Genomic DNA, 22,679 nt, shown 5'->3' on the forward strand with positions numbered 1-22,679 from the left:
GCCTGATAAATGTCTTTGAAATCAGCATCATCAACATACATACTTGCAATGTCTCCACCCATTTCATGTGCCTATGATTCAATTTCTCTTGACTGTTTATGAAACTAAGTGTCTGGTTATCTATGTAGACAATGAATTCCTTGGGTAGCAAATAGTGTCTCCATTTCTTCAGGGATTGAACAAGGGCATACATTTCCAAATCGTATGATGAATATCTCTGTTTGGCTTCATTGAGCTTCTCACTGAAAAAGGCTACAGGTCTATCCTCTTGACTAAGGACACCTCCTATGGCTATGTTGCTTGCATCACATTCTATCTGAAAAACTTTATTGAAATCAGGAAATGCAAGGACTGGTTGTCGGGCCACTTTTTGCTTAAGAAGTTCAAAGGCTTTATTGGCTTCTTCTGTCCAAACAAATTTACACTTTTTCCCTCCTTTTATTGTGTTCAAGATAGGTGCACAAATCAAGCTAAAATTTCTGATAAACTTTCTGTAGAAAGTGGCTAAACCATGAAAACTTCTAACTGCTACGATAGTTCTAGGAGTTGGCCAAGAAAGAATTGCACTCACCTTATCTTGATCCATCTTGAGCGTTCCCTTAGAGATCTCAAAGCCAAGGTATGTTAGTTCCTCTCGCATAAAACTACATTTCTCCATATTGATCATTAACTTTTCCTCTTGTAACCTTCTCAACACCAAATCTATGTGTTTCAACTGCTCCTCTTTTATTTCACTGAAAACCAAAATGTCATCTAGATACACTATCACAAACTTCCCTATAAAATCCTTCAAAAATTCATTCATCAGCCTCATTAACGTACTAGGAGCGTTAGACAATCCAAATGGCATTACCTTCCATTCATATAATCCCTCATTTGTCTTAAATGCTGTTTTCCATTCATCTCCTGGCCTAATTCTTATCTGATGATACCCGCTTTTCAAATCAATCTTTGAAAAATATCTTGCTTTCCCTAAACAATCCAGTAAATCTTCTATTCTAGGCATTGGAAATCTGTACCTTATAGTGATCTTGTTTAGTGCTCTTGAATTAGTGCATAATCTCCATGTTCCTTCTTTCTTTGGTGCTAGGACTGCAGGTACTGCGCATGGGCTTAAACTTTTACCAATCAAACCAGCCTCGAGCAACTCTTCAATTTGTCTTGCCATTTCTTCATTTTGTTGGGGTGTTAGCTTATATGCCGCCTTGTTGGGTAATGTTGATCCTGGTATGAGATCAATACAATGACTGATTTCTCGCACTGGTGGGAGACTTTTTGGTATTCCATCAGCTATAATTTCTTTGTACTTGTCCAGAATTGGTTCCACTTCGTCAGGCACCTTTTCCTTCTTCTTTTCTATCACCTCCACCTTCAAGTTTGAAGACTCCATCTCTGAATTTTCTTCCTCAGTCTGATTTTCAGCATCATTCTGTAATTTTTCTTTGAGTACAGGAACTAGTGCAAAGAGTGGGCTCTTCTTTCCTTTCACCTCTTTCAAGAATTCTTTCTAACCCATCACCATAACTTTGGCTTCTACGGATTTTGATTCTTCTTGGCTTGGCTCAACTAAAGGTATCAGTTCAATGACCTTTCCATTCTTTGTAATGGTATACGTATTCTTCACTCCATCATGATGTGCCTTGAGATCATATTGCCACGGTCTGCCGAAAAGTAAATGGCATGCATCCATATTAACAACATCAAACAATAATCTATCCTTATAGGCTCCAATCTGAAATTCCACCCAAGCTTGCTCTTCCACTGTAGTATGCTGCCCTTTATTTAACCAAGATATTTTGTAAGGATACGGGTGTTGTATTCTTGGTAGCTTTAAATTTTCCACCATTTCAAGAGACACAAAATTTTCTGTAGAACCAGAGTCTACTAGTACCTTACAAACTTTTCCCTAGATTTATAGGTAGTTCTGAAAATGGACTTCCTTTGTAGTGGTTCTTCTTTGACAGGCATTTTTAACAGTGTTCTTCTCATCATAAGTGCTTCTCCCTTTTCTGGATAACCATAACTTTCTAAATCTTCTTGTAAATCTGCTTCTTGTGCCAGGTGTATTCTATTTTCGCCATGAGTACTAGAGCTTTTTTTTGCTGGACATTTGTGTGCCATATGACCTTCCTGATTACAGTTGTAGCATCTTATTGGTCCATTCGTCCTTCTTGGCGATCTTCCTCTGAAGTTTGGCCTTCTACCTCTGAAACTTCCTCTGAAATTATCAAACTTATTAACTTCATTATGCATCTCCGTTTGTGGCTGAAAATTTGGACTCCTTCCTGCAAAGGTACCTCTTCCTCTGAATGGTTGTCTTCCTCTACCTCTGTTATTATTTTCTTGTCTCCTTTTGATTTTCTCTTCCACCTTCAAAGCCAGCTGATAGCACTTAGCTACGGTGTTTGGACTCAGCAACTGCAACTCTTCTTGTATGTTCATTCTCAAACCATTTAGGTATCTTGCTACCTTGATACTCTCAGGTTGTGCAAATTTTGACCTTAGAATTAACTTCTAAAACTCTTCTGTATAAGTATAGACATCCATATCCCTTTGACTAAGATTCTACATTTTCTGATGCAACTGTACCTCATAGTCTTCAGGGAGATACGTCTCTCTTATCATTGACACCATCTTCTTCCACGAACAAATTTTTCTTTTATCCTCCTTTACCCTTTCTTCTTGCACAAAATTCCACCATGTAAGGGATGCTCCCTTCATTCTGGACTTAGCCAATTTGACTTGTTGTGATTCTGAAACTTTCTCACATTCAGAATGATTCTCTAAGGCTTCAATCCATTGCAACACTAATTCAACGTCCATCTTTCCTGTAAATATAGGTAACTCAACGGGTTTTCCTCCCAAAGCCTTTAAAGCTTTAAAAAATGGCTTCTCGTTCTCAGATATTTTATCTTCTTCACTGTCGGGTATGTCTTCCTCTTCTTCCATTCCTTCTTTCATTTCTTTCTTTTCAACTACATTCTGCATAGACTCCAACTTATTGGCTAGTTCTACCACTATCCCCTTCAACTCACTATTCTCTTTCTGGATAAGTTCTTCTTGCTCCTCGCCTTTCTTCACTAACTCTGCATTGGTCACCATCTTGCTTGACCCTATTGAGGAATCTTGATCAGGGGCGTTCAACATATAACTTCACAACATGCAACTCTCAAGCTCTGATACCAAAAATGATGCAGAGCCACACCTTGGAAAACTTAGGAGGAATCAATCACTCAACTGAGTTACTTCAAGGGGCATCTACAACCTTCATGTTTAGACTAAATCCGAAATTTCATGATCTAATAATTGCATCTCTTTATATAAATAAATATATATATATATATATATATATATCTTTCATGACAAATCTGTAATCTAAACTTTAGAAATCTTGAGACATATCTATCTCCACCAACTCGGCATCACTATTCTATTTGTACATCGATATGCAATATTCAACCACTCTTGTCCATATCCAATCCCGTGCGGTTGCATGTACTGGAGACAGAGGGAATAGAAAGGAACAAAATCTCTTTGAAAACAAAGAATCCTCTAACTCGCTCTTTTAAGAATCAGAGTTATAAAGAGGCGAACCCCCAACAGAAAGGACTCAGCGGAATCCCCAGCTCATCATCCAAAGCACGGAGCAAGTATCTCATCTCATCCTACAGGTTCTACCGACACTTCATTCTCAACACTAGAGCAACACAACATAATCTCCTGCTATAGGCTCTTCGTCACGCCACAAGGATCTACTCTTTCGCAACACACCTTAGCATGGATGGCAATCAGGTTCTTTTCGCAACCGAACCAAAACCTTCCTTATTCCTTTGCATGTACGCTAGAGACAGAAAGAAAAGTAGAAAAACCATATAAGTTTTTAGAAAAATGATCCTCCATAATTCTTAATGTCATTTACAATGACAAAACTCGATTCATTTCCTATAACAAGACATTGAAACTCAATCCCAAACTGAAACTGCTTATTCCATATTAAAGAATTCAAAATTAAGCTATCTGCTTTCAGTTTACAGCCCTTTTTACAGTCACGATTCTTTTCTTTTCATAATAATGGCTTCAGAACTAAGAAAGACAATCAGAAAATGCGCTTCCAAAGCTGAAACTTTCCAAAACTCCCAAAAAACTATCAACTTTTCTCCATTAAAAGGCCAGAATAAAGCTCATTTAAAACTCAGATTTTCGAAAAAAAAACTTGCACAAAGGAATGAAAAAAACCATTCCATATCTTCCAAATTTGATTCCCTCCCCTTTATAGCCAACTGGCTCTCCCTTTAAAACTAACTTTCTTTTTCTCCCTCTACTCTATCTCCTGTAATCTTTCTACTCTAAAAACTGACTCCCTATATAAGGAATATGAAACGTCCCTATCCAAGAATAGGAAACTGTTTCAAAAATCATGAATATTCTTGCTGCCAACTATCTATCATTTTTCAGAATGTGATTGGATTCTAAAATCATTGGACACTAAAAACTATGACGTAAAGAAAACTAACTCCACTAAAACAAACACACATGGTCCTAGGTGGCTATATCTGGAGAGCTCATTGAACTGCTACTCTAGGTATGCCACCACATGTAGGATGTTATTGAAAATATTTAAATTTAAAACACACACACACAAAACATAAACATTTCATATCACATTTTCCGCGCTGCTACTGCAACAAGCTCTACTACATCTAACTGCCTAATTAGGGCCCTGATGGCTGGATAGTGTGATCTAAATGAAACATCTGGAAAGACAACCTGTGCATACAAAATCAACATAAAATTTATTCAGTACTTGATATCCACATAACGCCTACTACTAGCAATCTAAATCTCATGAAAACATACTAGAAAAACTCTCAATCATGCAAATAAGATGCAAAAGTGCATTTTAAACTTCAAAATTATTCATTGTTGTTCAGCATTTCCTCATGTAAGGAATTGAGTTCCTTGCATGAGGAAATGCTAAAGCTCATACAAAGATATGCTTTTGCGTGCAACAAGAAGCCCTGTTAGGATTTTCTTGCACAAGAGATGGGTATTGCTCATGCGAGAAAACCTAGGACTACTAGTGAGAAAGTTCCTTCATGGCACTTCCTTGTGCAAACTTCCTCATAGGCGCACATGAGAAAACTATTTTCTCGAGTGAAATTTGATAACAACATTCTTCAAAATGTCTAAAACGTGCAAACATTTCAATTGAAATGTGACAAATTTGCAATCAAAAAGCGATTAATCAAGTACTCATTGAAGTCCCATAGTCTATCAGCTGACTGTGATGCGTAGAACCCTCAAATCTATGCGAATGCATGGGAACCACCATGTTTCCTTCCTCAAATCTCTTTTCTCACAAAAGAAAAATGCACAAATGATTTGAAAATGACCCTTTTGGGGCCTTATATAGATTATGACCTAATTCTTCAAAGTGTTCGATTGAGGTAAAAATCACCTCATTAGCTAATTTAATAGCTCTAGTCCATTTTTGGGACCTAATTCAAAATCTGGACTCATGTAAATTGCTCAAAATCACACTCTAAAAATTTAGGATTGACACGGTCGCATGCTTGTGCATTTAGATTTCTTGATACTATGCAAATCTTGGCATATCACCAAAACAACATTGCTTCAATTTTTTTAAAATTTCCCAAAAAAAGTCAACTCTAGTCAATTTTCGTCAACCTTGGTCAACTATGACCTCCAAATCAATTTGAATCACCTTATTTCTGATGTGTCACCTTTTGACTAGGATGATTGCATCATTGCACATGACTACATCATTGAATACTTAATAAATATCTCAAAAATAGTTTTAAATCTAAATATAATAACCTAACCACTTGGGGCATCTTTATTCTCCTATCTAGCATCATATGCTATCTATTTAATCAATTCTATAACAATCATTGTCATAGTTTGATGGACAAGTATCTGAATGTTCTACTCAGACTCTTGAGGATTATGGCTCAATCTAGGGATAATTCTATGACTTATGACATGACATTATTATCTATTTTTGAACTAGTATTTAGGTGTTCTATTTGAATTATGGAGAATTAAGCTCCATTTTGAAGATGATTCTACAAATTTCATTCAAGCATTGGTCATCAAATTGGTATTGAGACATTCTAACCCTAATTCCTAAGGATTGAGGCTCATTCTAGGAAAAAGTCTTCAAGTCAAATATTTGTTCAATCAGACTGGTATTTAGGTGTTCCATCTAGAAACTAGAGAGTTAAGCTTCATTCTGAAGATAACCCTAAGAACCTCCTAAATTGGTCTCAGAATCTTCAAACTGAAAATCAATCTTAGCTCTTGCCCGACGCTTCAAACTCATGACTATCTTTGAATCAATGTGCTGATCACACATAAATTCAAAGAGAGGGAAATGTAATGATGCAAAATTGATCACATCCTTAAATACATGATTACATTATAAGGAATAGGTTCAAACAAATCAAAGAAAATCAAATCAAATTGAACCCATTCAATTATGACACATGAATATCAATCTCAGAATAAACATAACTGAGTCATTATTCTTGAAACCAATTTAATATTGACAAGGGACCCTCTATCCGTAAATGAATATTTTATTCTTTATGGGGTCCAAGGATATTCTTAAACAATTCTAGGTGGGATCTTCTTTTCAGATTTTTTATTCTAAGTGGAATCTCCACTATTTCTTGTTTATTCAAAGTGGCATCTCCACTTTATATTATTTATTCTAGTGGGATCTCCACTCTTAATTAAATAATCAAACCCCAATCTCACCATGGTTGACTCAACTCCACCCTAGGATCTAGCCAAAATCTATAAATGCAAGGCCTTGTTGGGAAGAAAAAGGGGGAGAAATAAGTATTGAAATGTTGTCAAATTCACTAACTCATTAACACTCATATTTACTTTACATTCACATGCTTAAATACTTAGATTAATTGCATTCATTCTTTTTCAATTTGTTTATCTTATGCTTAGATTAACATGCACATCATCTAGATTAAATGCATTGCAATTCATATCTTTCATTATAAATCCTTCATACTAGTATTGGTCTATGGTTATTGCCCTCTCAATTCTAAGAGTCCCTGATTGCTCTGTCTAGTTAGAAGGCAATAGATCACCTTGTGCATGCATATTGAATGAATGACTACATGTTCATTTCGAGTGTGATAACACACAAATGAGGATCATATTGAAGTGTGTGTGGACCAAGAGGCCATATTTCACGCTCACAATTTCCAGTAGGAGTGAAAAGTCTCAGTTTTCTACAAATTAGAATATTATGATAACTTATGTACCAATAGCCCACCTATTTAATACTATGCACATTTGAAAAAATGTGGTAGAATGCTTATGAAAACATCTAAATGGAACTAATCATAAGTACAAATGATGTTGTTGAAGGACCTAAAAGTTGTCAATATCATGCTAAACATGTGGTTACATGCAAACAATTCATATGTTGATGCTCCATGGAATCCTATGTCAAGTGAGAAAGAAAACATTATTGAGAAAATGGAAGTGATTATATTTCCTTATGGATTTGTTGTGTCATTAAAAATCTTAGTCACAAGACATGGATTAGATTTATTGACCCTAAAAACACACGATTGACATAATTGGATAAAGACAACTTTTTAATGTATTAGAAATATGGGAAACCTAGTTAGAAATTTGCATGTCCAAGTGATAATAGCAGCTTATGCATATTTTAAAATGGTTATTCATCAATGGTTGTGCAATATGTGTTGCCTACAACAATACCATGTTTTGATTGTGATGTCACATTGACAATATACAAATTATCCAAATACTCAAGGTATTTTGAATTAATAATACATAATAATATATTAACCTTTTATCATTTTAAGTGCATAATTAGTTGTGCCTATGTATGAGTGAATCCTTTCAATTTTGAAGATATAAAAAATATTTATCTAATAATTGCTAATGTTTGTAGGTGGGTCTCATCTAAAGAGATACATTGGGATGACTTGAAGTACTAGAAAAGGAATATTTTACTTTTGATGTGTGATATTCAAATGTGCTTCCCTACCATCTATTGTAATTCTCAAGAGAACTATCTTATACAATTAGTAGAAGAGATTGAGTTGTTTGGTCCTATTCATATTTAGACAATGTGGTCAGTGGAGAGATATATGAAGGTTTTAGAAAAAAATGTTAGGCAAAAGGCTCAACCAGAAGGATCCACGATTGAAGGGTATGTGTTTTTCCAAGAAATGGCTCATTTGAGTGAGCTCTTGCCTCAATTGCACTTTGAAGCTCCATAACTATGGAATTATAACCAACCTCTATCATTTGAAGAATAAAAATTGGTAAAAATTGGAGGGCCAAGGGACATCAAAGACGATAAAAGGTATGCAATAATGTTGAAGCAATAATTTTATGTTAATTTAACAATGAAAGAATTTAAATAATTAATAATTTACTGATCATTTTTTTTATTGTAGATTCTAAGAAGTGGGAGGCATTACGTTTATATATTGCATACAATTCTGAATTTATGTTGGAATGGATGAAGAAGTATGCTGAAAAAAAATTAGAGGATGAAAAGGAATGGGCCAACATATATAATAAACATTGTCAAAACATTTCTCAAGGACTACCTACAAGCCATAAAAGAAGATGGACAGGAAGATGCTCATGGAATTGGCTAATGACCAATGTTGAACATGAGGCAAGAAAAACAAGAATAGAGTGACACTACAACAATTGAATTTTGTTAAATGATCAATGAATGGAGAAGTGATTCATATATATTAGCATATTGGATACGTTTACTATGTTTTATTTTATATTATGTACAATGGAGTCTAGTTAGTTTTTAATTTTAATGATTTTAGGTAAAATATTACAGAGCAGTGTGGAATCTTGGTCATCATTTTCGCATTAGAAAAGTTGATGAAAAGAGGCAAACATATGATTGTGGTGTTTCAACATCATTTAAGGTGGAATATTGTTCACATGCAAATGATAGAAAACCAATCACAAGGACACTTTAGAATTATGGAGTGTTGGAGGATATTTAAAGATCCTTATTTTACATATTTCAGAAAAGTTATTTTTTGTGTTGAATGGTACAAGCTAATCAAAGTGGGCAAAGAAAAAAAATATTTTTGCAAGATAATAGATTCTATATGATCATTAGTTCTAGGTTTGAAGCAACTTCTAAACCTTCTATGTTTTGAAATCAATGTGGCTAAATATTTCTCATTCCAAATTTAGAACAACCTGGCTAGCAATTTGTTATTGATTATGATACAAGAGGGTGAAGAGTAACATTTGTTGAAGCATAGGACCATAATTTACTTGAAGATGTAGAAGTCCCACTTGAAGCCATAAATGAGCATGTTGGTGATGATAAAAATTTTATTGTCCATGATACATATGACCATAATGAAGATCATGATGATTTTAATGAATTGCTTGAAGCACATCATGAACCACAAGGACAACAAGTCCATGAAGATGATGCCTTCATTGATTACCATTTACCTATAGATTTAGGGCCTATGAAGACCATGAAATTGATAGTATTAATTTATTTTATTTGTAGATGTATGGCCTATTTGTGTCATCAGATGAGGACATTTCTCATGTGAGGATGAAAAGCTTTTATAAACATGCTCACTTTAAGATTATTGTAGGTATTAAATGCATTAATAGACACTTCTATATGAGTATTAAGTTTAGAACTATACACAAAATGTAATGAACATTTAGTAATTTGAATTCTATTTTAGCAGATGTTTCTAATGTTAATACATATAACTCCAATTTTTTTCATTTGGATAGGTTTATGTTTGATTGTATTTATATTTTTGAGGATATTTCATGTGATGACAAAATGGTTTGATAACCACGATCACTTTAAGATTGTTGTAGGTATTAAATACTTTAATATTAAATATTTAGAAGTATTAGGTTTAGAATTATACACAAAATTAAATGAACATTTAGTAATTTGAATTATCTTTTAGTGGATGTTTGTAATGTCAATACATATAACTTCAATTTCTTGAAATTGGGTAAGTTTATGTTTTATTGTATTTATGTTTTATTTCTTCAAGCATTTATTTTAAAAATACATTTTTATTTGGTGGAGGCACACGGTATACCATGCCCCAAATTCTCAATTGAATTTTTGGGAAACTTTACACAATCGAAACCTAGGAACTTTATGCAATCACCACCTCTTCAAGATAAATGTTATATAAAAAACTCAAAAAAATGCATGTCAACCGTTGCTTATGTTGAAGATTATTGAAATTTGTATATGTTATTGTTAATGGGGCACTAAATTTCAATTTGTTACTAATAATTTTTTGCATATGTTCTCTAATATATATGCTTTTATTTTTATTAAACTCTCATTGTGTACTTCTTCAAGAATGTGGCACAGAGTGCTAAAAATTCTTCTATGGGGGATCCCTTGATTTTAAATGCTTTAGTTGAAATGTTAAAAAATCGACAAGGGCAATAGATAACAATGATTGTGCAAGAGGTAAGCTTATGTTTTCTTAATTTATAATATCAATTTTCAAATGTTACTTTTTATATAATGTTATTTTATACCTATGGAATTTAGGCCATTTTGAATGTCATTCAAACACCTATTACATCAGCTAGTATATCTAGTACCATACTAGTGGTAAAATATTATCAAGATTATTATGCATTTAATAACCACATTTTAGTTTATCTAGTTACAATTTTTTGTGCTTGTTATAACACAAGAAATTTGCAAAGTAACTCAATTAACCATGTATTTTTCTTGTATGTAGGATTCAATTATGCCCACCAATACATTTATTGGTATGCAAAAGGTAGGATTGCACGAAATCTTTGACTAAGCTTGATTGATATATTTAGCTTATTATAACATCAAAATATTTATATTTGTACTAGCAGAATATTTCAAGGACAACTGCAACAAGCATGCAATCTACTATTGTAGAGGATCATGGTATACCCTCTATGTGTAGAATAAAAAAACCTATGACAAGAGTTGGAGCAAGTGCAAAACCTCATAGAAGATCTTCTCCATCAAACACTAATGTTCCTAATGGACCCATTGAATCACAAATGACTAACCCTATTAGGAGCACATCAAATGTGTGTTCTATAAGAATTCTTCCATTGACATTAGAGAAAATTTCCTTAAGGAGCAATATAGACTCACAATTCCACCTTTTATATAATGTTGTTTTATATATGTAGAATGTAGGCCATTTCAAAAGTCATTCCAACCCCTATTACATTAGTTCGTACATCTAGTACTATACTAGTGGTAAAATTTGATTAAGATTATTATGAATTTAATAATCACATATTAGTTTATCTAGTTACTATTTTTTGTGCTTTTTCATAAACTAGAAGTTTGGAAAGTAACTCAATTGTCCATGTATTCTAGTAGTATGGAGGATCCAACTATGCCCACCAATACATTTATTGGTATTCCAAATGTAGGATCACATGAAATTTTTGAGTAAGCTTGATTACATTATTTTAACTTATTATAGCATCAAAATATGTATATTTTTACTTGAAAAATATTTCAAGGAAAACTCCAATAGGCATGCAATTTACTGGTGTAGAGGCTCATGGTATACCCTCTATGTCTAGAAAAAAACACCTATGACAAGAGTGGGATCAAGTGAAAAACTTCATAGTAAACCATCTACATCAAACACTGATGTTCCTAATGAAACTATTGAGCCACAAATGAATGTCCCTATTAGGAGCACACCAAATGTGAGCTTTGTAAGAATGCTTCCACCTACATTGGAACAAGTTTCCTTATGGAGTAATATAGACTTATAGTCAAGAATGCTCAGGCTCTTACTAGATACTCCTATTAATATTCAAATCAGAAAAGAAATGATTAAACAAACTCATCTATGGGAAAGGTCATTACTAGAGATTACAAGGGCTACCTTAGACGAATAGGTAAATTTTCCTAGAGATAATATACTTTCTTGTTCATGTGAAGTTCATATATTTTGTCAGCAATATAGATTTAAATTGTTGTTACATTTGAATTTTTAGAAATTGAAAGGATTGGTTTGTGCATCATGGATTCATAGATTTTATTTATCACTATTAACTTGTATAGTAAGAGATATTTTTCAAATGATGATTGTGCTTTCTTTTGTTTTCTAGTAATATCAATGAACTGAAATAATATTTTTTCCCCATCAACAAATTCTCACACCAACATCATGTTAGTATATAAATATATAGGAAAATAGATAGTCACTTGTTGATTAAATTAGTTTTGTTGTATTAAGTCATCAATGCATTCTATATATTTGTTGAACCAATGAAAGAGAATTGTTGCGTGATTGAAGATTTGATATATAGCTCTTAGTCCACCAATAATTTATTTATTTATTTATTTATTTATTTTGTGTGTGTGTGTATCAATGTTAATAGACTAACAAGTATTCCTTTTCTAGCACATGATTGGCTGAAAATTAATTCATACCCTGTGTATATTCTATTTGTTAGAATTGTCTTTTCTTTGTCGCTCATTTATGAATAATGTCTTTGCACTTGTTTTAGATTTGATAATTGTTTAATATTTTGTTTGGACTTTAACTGATTTCATAATTTCATTATAAATACAGGAAGTAAATGACCAAGTGATTGATATGCCTATAAGGGGATTTTCCTCAACCCCCAAGACTTTAAAAGTATCATTATTAACTCAAAAAAGATTGCAAGAACTAACAATCTTGCTCACCTCTAAAGGAAATGTGTTGAAGGATGAAACATGCCTAAAGTACTTTCACTTTATATATTGTCATGCAAAAAAATTATTTGGAGATACCATCCAAAAGGATTGGAGGAATCAACTTAAAGCTAAAAAGGAAGAACTCTTTAATGATGTCATTACAACATTTGGTGATCCCAATTTTAATAGAGATGTTATTATAGATATTACAAATAAGTATATACAATATAAAATAGATAGTTTAAGGTCAAAATTGGTTGAAGGCTTGAAGTATCTGCATCTAGCTTGGATCACAAATCAAGTGACATGGGATGAACTTGTGAAAGATGCCAAGTTTGAGAGGAAGCTCGATGAAAATCTAAACTACAAGCCATCTATACAAGGAAGTAAAAGACACCTTCATGATACAAGGAATGCAAGAAAATATTAGGTGTCAACGATCAAATCTGGTGGATATAATAGCCTTCTTGCTAGCATTTTGAGAGAATATTTAATCTATTATATTCTCTATCTCAAATAAAAAGTTTTAAGTTAATTGTGTTGTGTTAGTCATTGTACCTTATAAGTTTGTTTGGATTAGTTTATTTAGGTTCACCATCTTGAAAATGAAGTAGTAGAGGAGGACTTGAAGTATTCTCTCCTATATGGTTCACAAGGCCTTTGAGAATATATGATTGATCAAGGGGAAAAATTAATCAATGGTAATCAATTTCATGTACATAATTAATATATTTTAAGATATGGATTAATTTAATTGGATAAATTGTGTTTTAATAGTTAAAATGTGTTGTTTATAGGAAGCCCAAAATTAAATATCATTACAGGTAGTGAGCATGAAGATGAGATGCATTCACATGATTTAATAAATGTACTTGAAACGTAAAAGTCAACAATCATTGAATCTCAACAAATGGGAGAGAGTAATAATGATGAAGACGTTCAATGCAATGAGAAATCTAAAATGATAATTCATTTAGTCCCTCATAGAAAGAGAAAAAAATGGAAATAGATGGATACAAATATTTTGTAGAAGATAACATAAAAATAGACTAAATTTTATACAAATTTGCCTTTTACTTGTAAAAATAATGCATGCATTATTTCCAGTCTTTCTTTCCACTAGTGTTATTTGTGCGCATTGTGCTCCATACTATTCTTGGAGTTGAAAAAAATAAAAAATAAATGTTAAACTAATGAAGTAGCAGTAATTTGTGGTGTTCGAGAATCGGTTGGTAATAGTCTTTGAACTCTTTGCATATAACGTATCTAATTCATTTGTTTTATACACTTTTTCATTAAATTGTTTAGGTTAACACATATTAGAATAGATCAAGGTAATATTAATATTCTTTTCAATTATTATTTTGGGTTATTATAGTGTTGGGCACCACTTGTAGGTTTTAGCATGGGAGGTAAGTTGAAAAGACTTGTTGCAATTTTATTTGGCTTTGACACACTTTTATTTCTTCTATAGATCATTTGGTTCATATCTCAAATGCATTTGTGTTGACTGGTATATTTTGTATGATTTCATATTTTTATTGTGTTGGTTGTACATTCATAGGAAACATGAAATTATACTTATACGAGGCACTAAATTCTATCCATTATCTACCTCTCTAGTGGAAAAAACTTTTGAATTTTAGAAAATATATTTGAGAGATTCAGACATGGCTGAGTGCTGCAAAGACTAACCAAGATATAAGTTGTGTGACTAGGTTTCAATATATCGGTAAGGAATTTCTTGAAAAGTTCAAAGAGGTAAGAGATTTACCATTCTAATTAAAGCATTCAATAAACATATTCTATTTTTATAATGACAAGTGGGTATATAGCCCTCTCGCTTATCATTGTTTGATCTCAAATGGATGAGCTGTGACTTGTATTTACTGCAAGTCTCCCTTGGAGATGATGGGTTGTGTTAATTAGGTAGCATATTCAGATTTATACAGACTCCAACAAACTATTTCAGGTGGCTATATGTTTTTTTAGATTCCTCAACTATGATGTATATGAGTTATTTATGAAGTTTTTGGAAGTCATAGTTAAGTGCATTCTTATTGGAAACGATTATAAAAGCTGATTTATGGACATGAAATCTACACTTTCTAATTACAAATTTAGAAAGAACTTTATATTGTTTATTTGGGTTCTATTTTTTTTTACAACACTTAGATATCTACATTGGGTTTCATGACATCTTACACTTGGTGATCATATATTTTTACAATAGAGCCATATTTTTTACTCTATTTCTTATTTCAACGTTTGTTATTCTTCTTGGTTCTGATTTTAATAATCTTAATTTCCAATGTTCAGTATTTATGACCCTAGGTTATTTTTTGTCATCAAATCCTAATTGAGTATAATTTGTCCATTAATTCTAAGTATATTTTTAAATTTATTTGATGTCTTAGTCAGAATATCTGTGTATCTATTTCTCTTATAGGGAGAACTAATATTAGGTGTTGATGGACGAGTGCATTGCTCTTGGAATATCAACACAGAAACTCACTTCTTTTTGCATGAAATGAAAAATAAATTGCTGAATTCAGATGATAATAAGAAATATTAGTTGGCCATTTTTTTTCTTTGAAATTAACATTATCCATGCTATCCTGGCAAAGTTGTTTGATTATGATGTTTCAATAGAGGATCACGAAGGTAAGGTTGCCAAAGAGGAACCTTATATAGCGAGTGCAGTCAATATGGATTGATTTTAAAGAGAGGATGGAAGACTCTTCAAGAATAAACTTCCTATCTCCATCATTTCCAATCTATGAAGTTGGTTAATGTTAATTGGAACCCCCCTTAACCATGTACGACCAACATGTATCTTTTGCAGATACACTTGATGTATTATTTTCTTTGGCAATTCTACCAGCTTGCGTTAAAAGGAAAGTTTAAACAATCCACAATCCACCCTTTTCATGTTTTCTAACATGTCTAATCTACAACTAAGTTCACAGAAACAAAATTTTAGATATTGAACATGTCTTAGCTACGTAAATGAATCTGGAAAACTCTGCAGTTTCTTATAGTTTGCACAGATCCATATGCCACAGGTTTGTAAGATCCCTAAAATGGTTTAGTAGTGATGAAAAATTCCCACAATAGTGAATATCTAACCACTCCAGAGATGAAAGGAAAACATCTTCTGGAAGATTCTTCATTACTTTACAATTGAAGAGTTGTACCCTTATGAATTCCTATAGACGGCTTATTGACGTATGAATCCTTTGTAGTACATAGCCATTTATTATGCACACTTCTCTTATCTGTAGTAGAGGCTATAGAGAGAGCTATTATCAATTTAGTTAGAAGAAAAAAATTAGTTTATAGAAAAGAATTTATAATTGGAGGTTACTCTATATGTATTAGCCATATTTATCTTAAGGCCACAACATTTTTGAGCATTAAATATCTTCACATTGTGAATGAAATCCTTGAGGGAAGGTTTTATTTCTTAAAATCTAAGAGATGAAGAGTTCCTCTATTTGTGTGGTGAATCCTTTTGTAAACTGTACTTGTATGCTTGTGAGAAGTTTTGATATGGGTTAGGAGATAAATCTAGATCTACACTACAAACACATAGTAGACTTTTCATTCTAAATATTGGCATGCCAATATTTTTTATTTTTATTTTTCATGTGGCTACTTTTAAATAATGCTCAATCCCTTGCTCTGTTTTATTATCTGGATTACCCTTAATTGCCTTTACTTTGTCACCATCTTTCATTTCATTCTATTGTCATAGCTGAAATATGCATGGGACTATTTTGGAGCACCTCTTCAGTATTTAGTGCGTAATTGTTGTGATTAGTGTTGGATATCTGTGGCCGCTGACTTAGTTCGAATTGGACCAGCAACATTGCGAACTAGAAGGAGTCATCGATTGAAAAATGATTGCATCTATCTTTATTTTTTTCCAATTATTTGAGGAAAGGGTAGAATTGATTCCTTTATTAATAATCTATTTTGAAGTGAGTAATTTGTTTCTGAAGACCTAGAATGGATTCCTCTGTTAATAAAATGTTTGAGGGTTTATAATCTATTTTGAGTGAAGGGAATCCTCTTCATTCCCCTGTCAATAATCTATTTTGAAGGGAATCAAAAGATTGCTAGGCTTTTCAGATTTTGGAAGTGTGTTGTGTAAGTGAAAATTAAAGTTATGATCATATAGTCATGGTTATGGCTTTATTTCAGATTTGATAGATACCAGTCTTGCCTGTAGGTAATAATCCAGATATATTGAATATGAATTTTTTCAATTCTAAAAAACCTAAATTTGAAGTCTGAATATAATTGTACTACAGTCTCAATCTGAAGAGATCTATATCATTAAAAAAATTTAGTGATAATTCTCTTGGTATCAGTTGATATATATATCCAATCTAGAAGACATATATTGGGTGGACATGACCATTAAACATATATCTCTTGGTGAAGAGACACAATGTTATATTATAATCTCTTTAAGAGACCTGATCCTAATCGGGTATGATTAAATAATTAGCACAGGAATGAGGAAGAGCATTCACTTCCACTAGTTTGGAAGTATCCACGGTATGAAGGTAGCCAAAATAGTCCGCTTCAGCTTCATCTGACTTCAAAAATGGCTTGCACCAATATCTAATATTTCTTGGAAGACCTGATTCATTGCATCAAGACAACATTGAGTTCAAAAGTAGTTGACAACAACCTCCAATAACATGAACACCGAAAGTTAGACTACATGGTAAGAATGGATTTGCTTTCCTTTCCCTTTCCAAATATGTTTGTCTCAAGGAAACATTGAATCACAGGAAAGGACATGCATCCAGAAAATATAAGTTTGAGCTTCTAGCTACATTAGTATTTTCAACAACCCGTGCCAGTACTATTTCTGACTCAAAATTTAATACACATCATATAGGCATAACTATGGTGAAAGTCAAATTCAAAATTTTGGCACTTGTCTTGAGACTGTAGTTCTGACAAGCAATCTGAATTTTTGACAAATATAATACAAGAAATGAACTGCTAGTGAATGAATTAATTTTGATATGTATGACTGTAACTCTAAGACATTATTCCAAAATCAACACTTGATTGTTGAAATATAAACATCAAGTGTTTGGAATCATTCCCAACCAAGAATGAAGGTTTATTTATTATGGAACCAAATTATGTTGAATAGACAAATAAACAATGTTACTATAGCTAAGTGTAGGTGATGGTATTTGATGGATTGTATCACCTCCCAGGTTGAATAGATTAGGACTGATCTGCTTCTGATATAATCTGAACTAAGATGGACCAATTTTAATGTTTGACTTATCATGTTCCAACATTTGACAACAACACACATCAATGCTAGGTGATTAATTTCTCGTGTGAATATATGTCTACCTTTGATCTACATATTTAGCTCTATAACTACATGTGCATCTAGTCATCTACTAGGGATACTAATTCTGTGCAGAAAGCAGACAACTTTAGGTCTATCTTATGCCTGTCTATCCCTTCTAAACCATATGTGAAAATGGTAGGTGTGAAGTTGTAAATTAAACCTAGGTTGCAGGCCTGCGATCTACCTCCAGGTCTATCTAAGAGTCTATGATCTGAATTGTGGGCCTTGTAACTGTTGAAACTAAGTCTATCTACTACTAATCTCTCTATATTATCTAGCAATATCCTTATCAAGAACAAATGCATGAATGTAAAACCAACAAGCTAGATGATTTGTCCTAACCTCAAAAGGACACCCCATTACCTCTTTTATTTGCCTTCTCATCCTCTTCTTTCATTGTGATGCACTGAACTCTTCTTAAAAACCACCTGTGAGGCCCACTATTTTGATTTACCATTCTTGATCAATTTATCTAAATCATATATGTCACTTCCTTTCATACAACTGTTATTCAAATTCAATTTTGGTTCCAACGTAAACATACTAAAACAAAGATAATTCTCCTACATTCATAGTTTTAATTTTCAACTGCTTTTTCGGGGAGATGAAGTTTGGTGATCTAGCTACCAAGGAAATTTGAACGAATTTAACAACTACTTAATAGTGAGCACATCAGGACTTATAGGGTTTTTGTATCCTTTATGTAGCATGAGACAACATGTAAGCTCCCATGCCGTGTAGATTGAGACTTTCTCATATCAACTTATGAAACAAGAAGGAACCAAGCTTCAAGTCCTTCCCGAGCAAACATATTTTGCTCTACTTTAGCAGTGGCAAAGTAAACATGCATCTCTACTAATTTTTTATTTTTTTTGAGAGTAAATGTGGCAGAGGTAATATATATATATATATATATATATATATATATATATAATGGATTCAAGGGTTCATTAGGGAAAGAATTTGGAAACAAAACCCCAATTCATAGTCAATACAAAAGAGCATATCAATATCAATTACATTTACATTGACAAAAAATTTTCTAGGCAGCAACATAATGCTCTTTATCTATATCAATTATGTGTGCTAAATCTGGAAAATCTTTAACATGGATACTTAGTCTTGTGGAATCAAGATCAATGCCATCAGACCCCCATTCTGCTAAAAGATCAGCAACCGAATTTCCTTCTCTGTAAATATGTGAAATGAGGCAAGAATCAAACGAGTCAATCAAATACCATATTTTAGACATGATATATTTGATTCTCTAGTTAAGGATTTGGATCTTGAAGCAAGCATTAATTATGAGAGTGGAATCACCTTCAATATGAATCACTTTTAATTCTAAGTTCTTGGCCAAAACCAAACCATAAAGTAATTCAAGTGCCTCTACTATATTGTTCATGCTTGAGGGTAAAGAGACACATTTGAATGCAAGAACTTCACCCAAGTGGTTTCCTAAACACATGCCACAACAAACATTTTGGGATTTCCTTTTGAAGATCCATCAAAGTTCATTTTGATACAGCCATTTGTTAGAGGTAACCACTTGATTTGAGATCTGTCAACATGGTTGTTTGGAGGAGAGGAAGCCATATATGGAGGGATAGAAATGTGGTTCCATCTTTTAAGGATGAAGTTATTCCATTGGGTGAAGCTATAATTGCTGATCTTAGCTTTGACACGAGCGTTGACCACTTCCAAAATTGACTTTTCTAATTTCTTTAAGGACCAAATGTAAGGAATTCGTCACATTTCTAAATATTTGTTTGTTACGTTCCCACAGAATTGCCTAAATGACAAGTGTAGGAGAACATTTCCAAATGTAAGAAAAGAAGGATTTAGAAAAGAGGATTGGCCAAGTGAAATGTCCCTTTTCTGATTTTGTATGATATTTCAAGCCTCAAATCAGATCTTTAAAATCAAACAACTAATATCCCAAAGATCTACCAAATTTCTCAAGAAACCCCAAACCGGGTATGCCAGAAATTGTGCCAAAAGCTTCACAGCTTCACCTATTATTAATAAATCTGAAAGTGGACATTTTTACAAAAATTTCAGCAGCATAACAGCCTAAAAAATAAAATTTCCAGATCCGTATAGCCTTTACACAACAGTTCTCAAATGTAGGACAAAAACTATGCTCATCGAGCTCCCGAAATTAACACAAAAATGCTCGGAAACACCTCAAAAATACTAATAATCTATCTCAGAAGTTTAATCACGTCCCAATACATATATTCAGCTCTATTTTAACACCTTAAAGTCTGAAATACACCAGAAACCCAAACTGATATGAAATACTCAACTCAAAACACCAAACTCATACAAAAAACACACCCGCAAACCCACAAATCTGCACTGTTCAGCACAAAGACAAACTCTGTATGAGCATGCACATGGAATGGCTTCAAAATCCTATCCTTAGCCTTCTTGGAAACTTACAAACTCCCATTCTTGGGTCTCCCTGGAAACCTACAAACTCTCGTTCTTGGGTGTCCTTCTCCACAGGTTTGGCAGCCTTTGAAGAATAACAAAGAATGCGCAAAAATCAAGTTTTGGAATTAGCCCAAAATGCCTCCAAACCCCTTAAAAGAGGGCATAACCATAACTCACATCCAAGAGAAGTTAATGAAACATATTTTAATAATAATTTTCATTTATTAGTCCAACGGTTTCCAAAGGTTAACCCCCTTTTTCTGAAACTTCACTTTCTTGGGCCTGCCTGCCTTAGCAAAGATTATTATTTTTTAATTATTTGAAAAGGGGACATGACAAGTCCTCCCCTCCCAAACATTGCTTGTCCTCAAGCAATGGCTGAACAATAAACCAATCAATCCACCTGGATCCCAAATGTAGTCATGAACTATACTGCTACCAATTAACACAGGCTCCTGCAATATCCTCTGCAATATGACCAAGAGGAATCCATAATCAAATGGACAATTATAGCTCCACCAAACTCCAAAATCACAACTTCCACAGTCAGAAACCCATGAGACACAAACTCTTAGAACATCAAAACCCAAGTAAAGTGGACTACCAACACAGTAAATACCATCAATGCATTCCACTAGCCTATACGGAATGTACTATCCAACTCTGCAACAATGGTGAATGCTCCCGAATGAAACTGTACCAAGTATTGAGAATCCACAAACTATACAATGCCTACAGTCAACACAACTCTATAGATCACCGACCACTATCTCATAACCATAACTACCATGCACGCTTGATGGTGAAAAGCCATCACAAGATAAATAGCAAGAATTGGAACCCAAACCAAATTTTCCTGCCATCAACTCCTCAACACAAGGATCAAATGCTAACTGATGTACATACCTTGCAATATAATGTTGATAAAAAAAACCAACCTTAGTCAACAACTCACCATGAACAAGTGATACAACCCACTGCGACTGATCACCAGCTAAGTTAGGAGATGTCATAGCCAAAGGAGTAGAATCAATAACAACACCCACTGAAGCACCACTCTGAAACTCTTGCTCTAAGTCATGTATTATCAAGCTGTCAACTGTAGAACCTATCACCATGTCATGCCCATCACAACCCTCATCCTGAGGTGTCAAACTATCCCATAACTGATGACAAGCACTAGGAACCAAAGTACATCTTTGTATCATCATCTCATCAACATGGTCATCAAAGGTAAATTGATGAGTGTACCTCATAGTGTAATGCCGATAGAATGCGCCAATCTCAGTCAGTGGCTCAGACTATAATCCAAATGAAACTAACTGCAATTGATCATTAACCATGTTGGAACTAACTACTACCTCCAAAGATATCACCAAGGGAGTAGTATTACTAGCAGGAACCATGCCAACTGCTGACTCACCAACATCACACATGATCTTTGATACATCTCTAGTCTCCGTGCCTTCAGTACTAGAGGCCACCACCCTGTCAAGCATACAACAATATGCTACAACACCCAACTCAACTAAACCTGAATCTAGTGGGAATGAACCTGATATGCCAATGTTAGTATCAAGGATGGATGCATCCCCATCTCCACTATCTCTGACAACCTCAGCCATGGACATGCTCGAATCACCAAACACCATAGCTTGTGACTGTATAGAATCAGGTAAAGACTGTAGTCGCTCTAACTCCATGGTCACCTTAGCCAAATGAAACTGTGACTCCTTGAAAGCCAACTATGTACTCTCAAGAATCTCAGAAGTCACCTCAAGCTACTCAGTAAGCTCACTCACCTCATCTTCCTTGGCCAACAATGCATCATATGCTGTACTACCCCACTCCATAAGATAATCTTTGTCGGCTACCAACTGCATATAATTTTGTCTCAAAATCCGAATAGCCTCCCATAAAGAGTGGATCTCTGTCAAGGAAAGATAACTTCCTTCCTGCTCATCACTAGTAGGAGAACCCCATCCATAAACTGCTAACAACTGACAAGCAGCATCAAAATGTTGGCAAGTGATAGCAATGTCTCGGTCACTAACTCTCAACTGATTAGACACATGATGGCAC

The sequence above is a fragment of the Cupressus sempervirens genome, chromosome 1, assembly GCF_028749045.1.
Source record: "Cupressus sempervirens isolate cs-2001-9-10 chromosome 1, ASM2874904v1, whole genome shotgun sequence".
Lineage (NCBI taxonomy): Eukaryota > Viridiplantae > Streptophyta > Pinopsida > Cupressales > Cupressaceae > Cupressus > Cupressus sempervirens.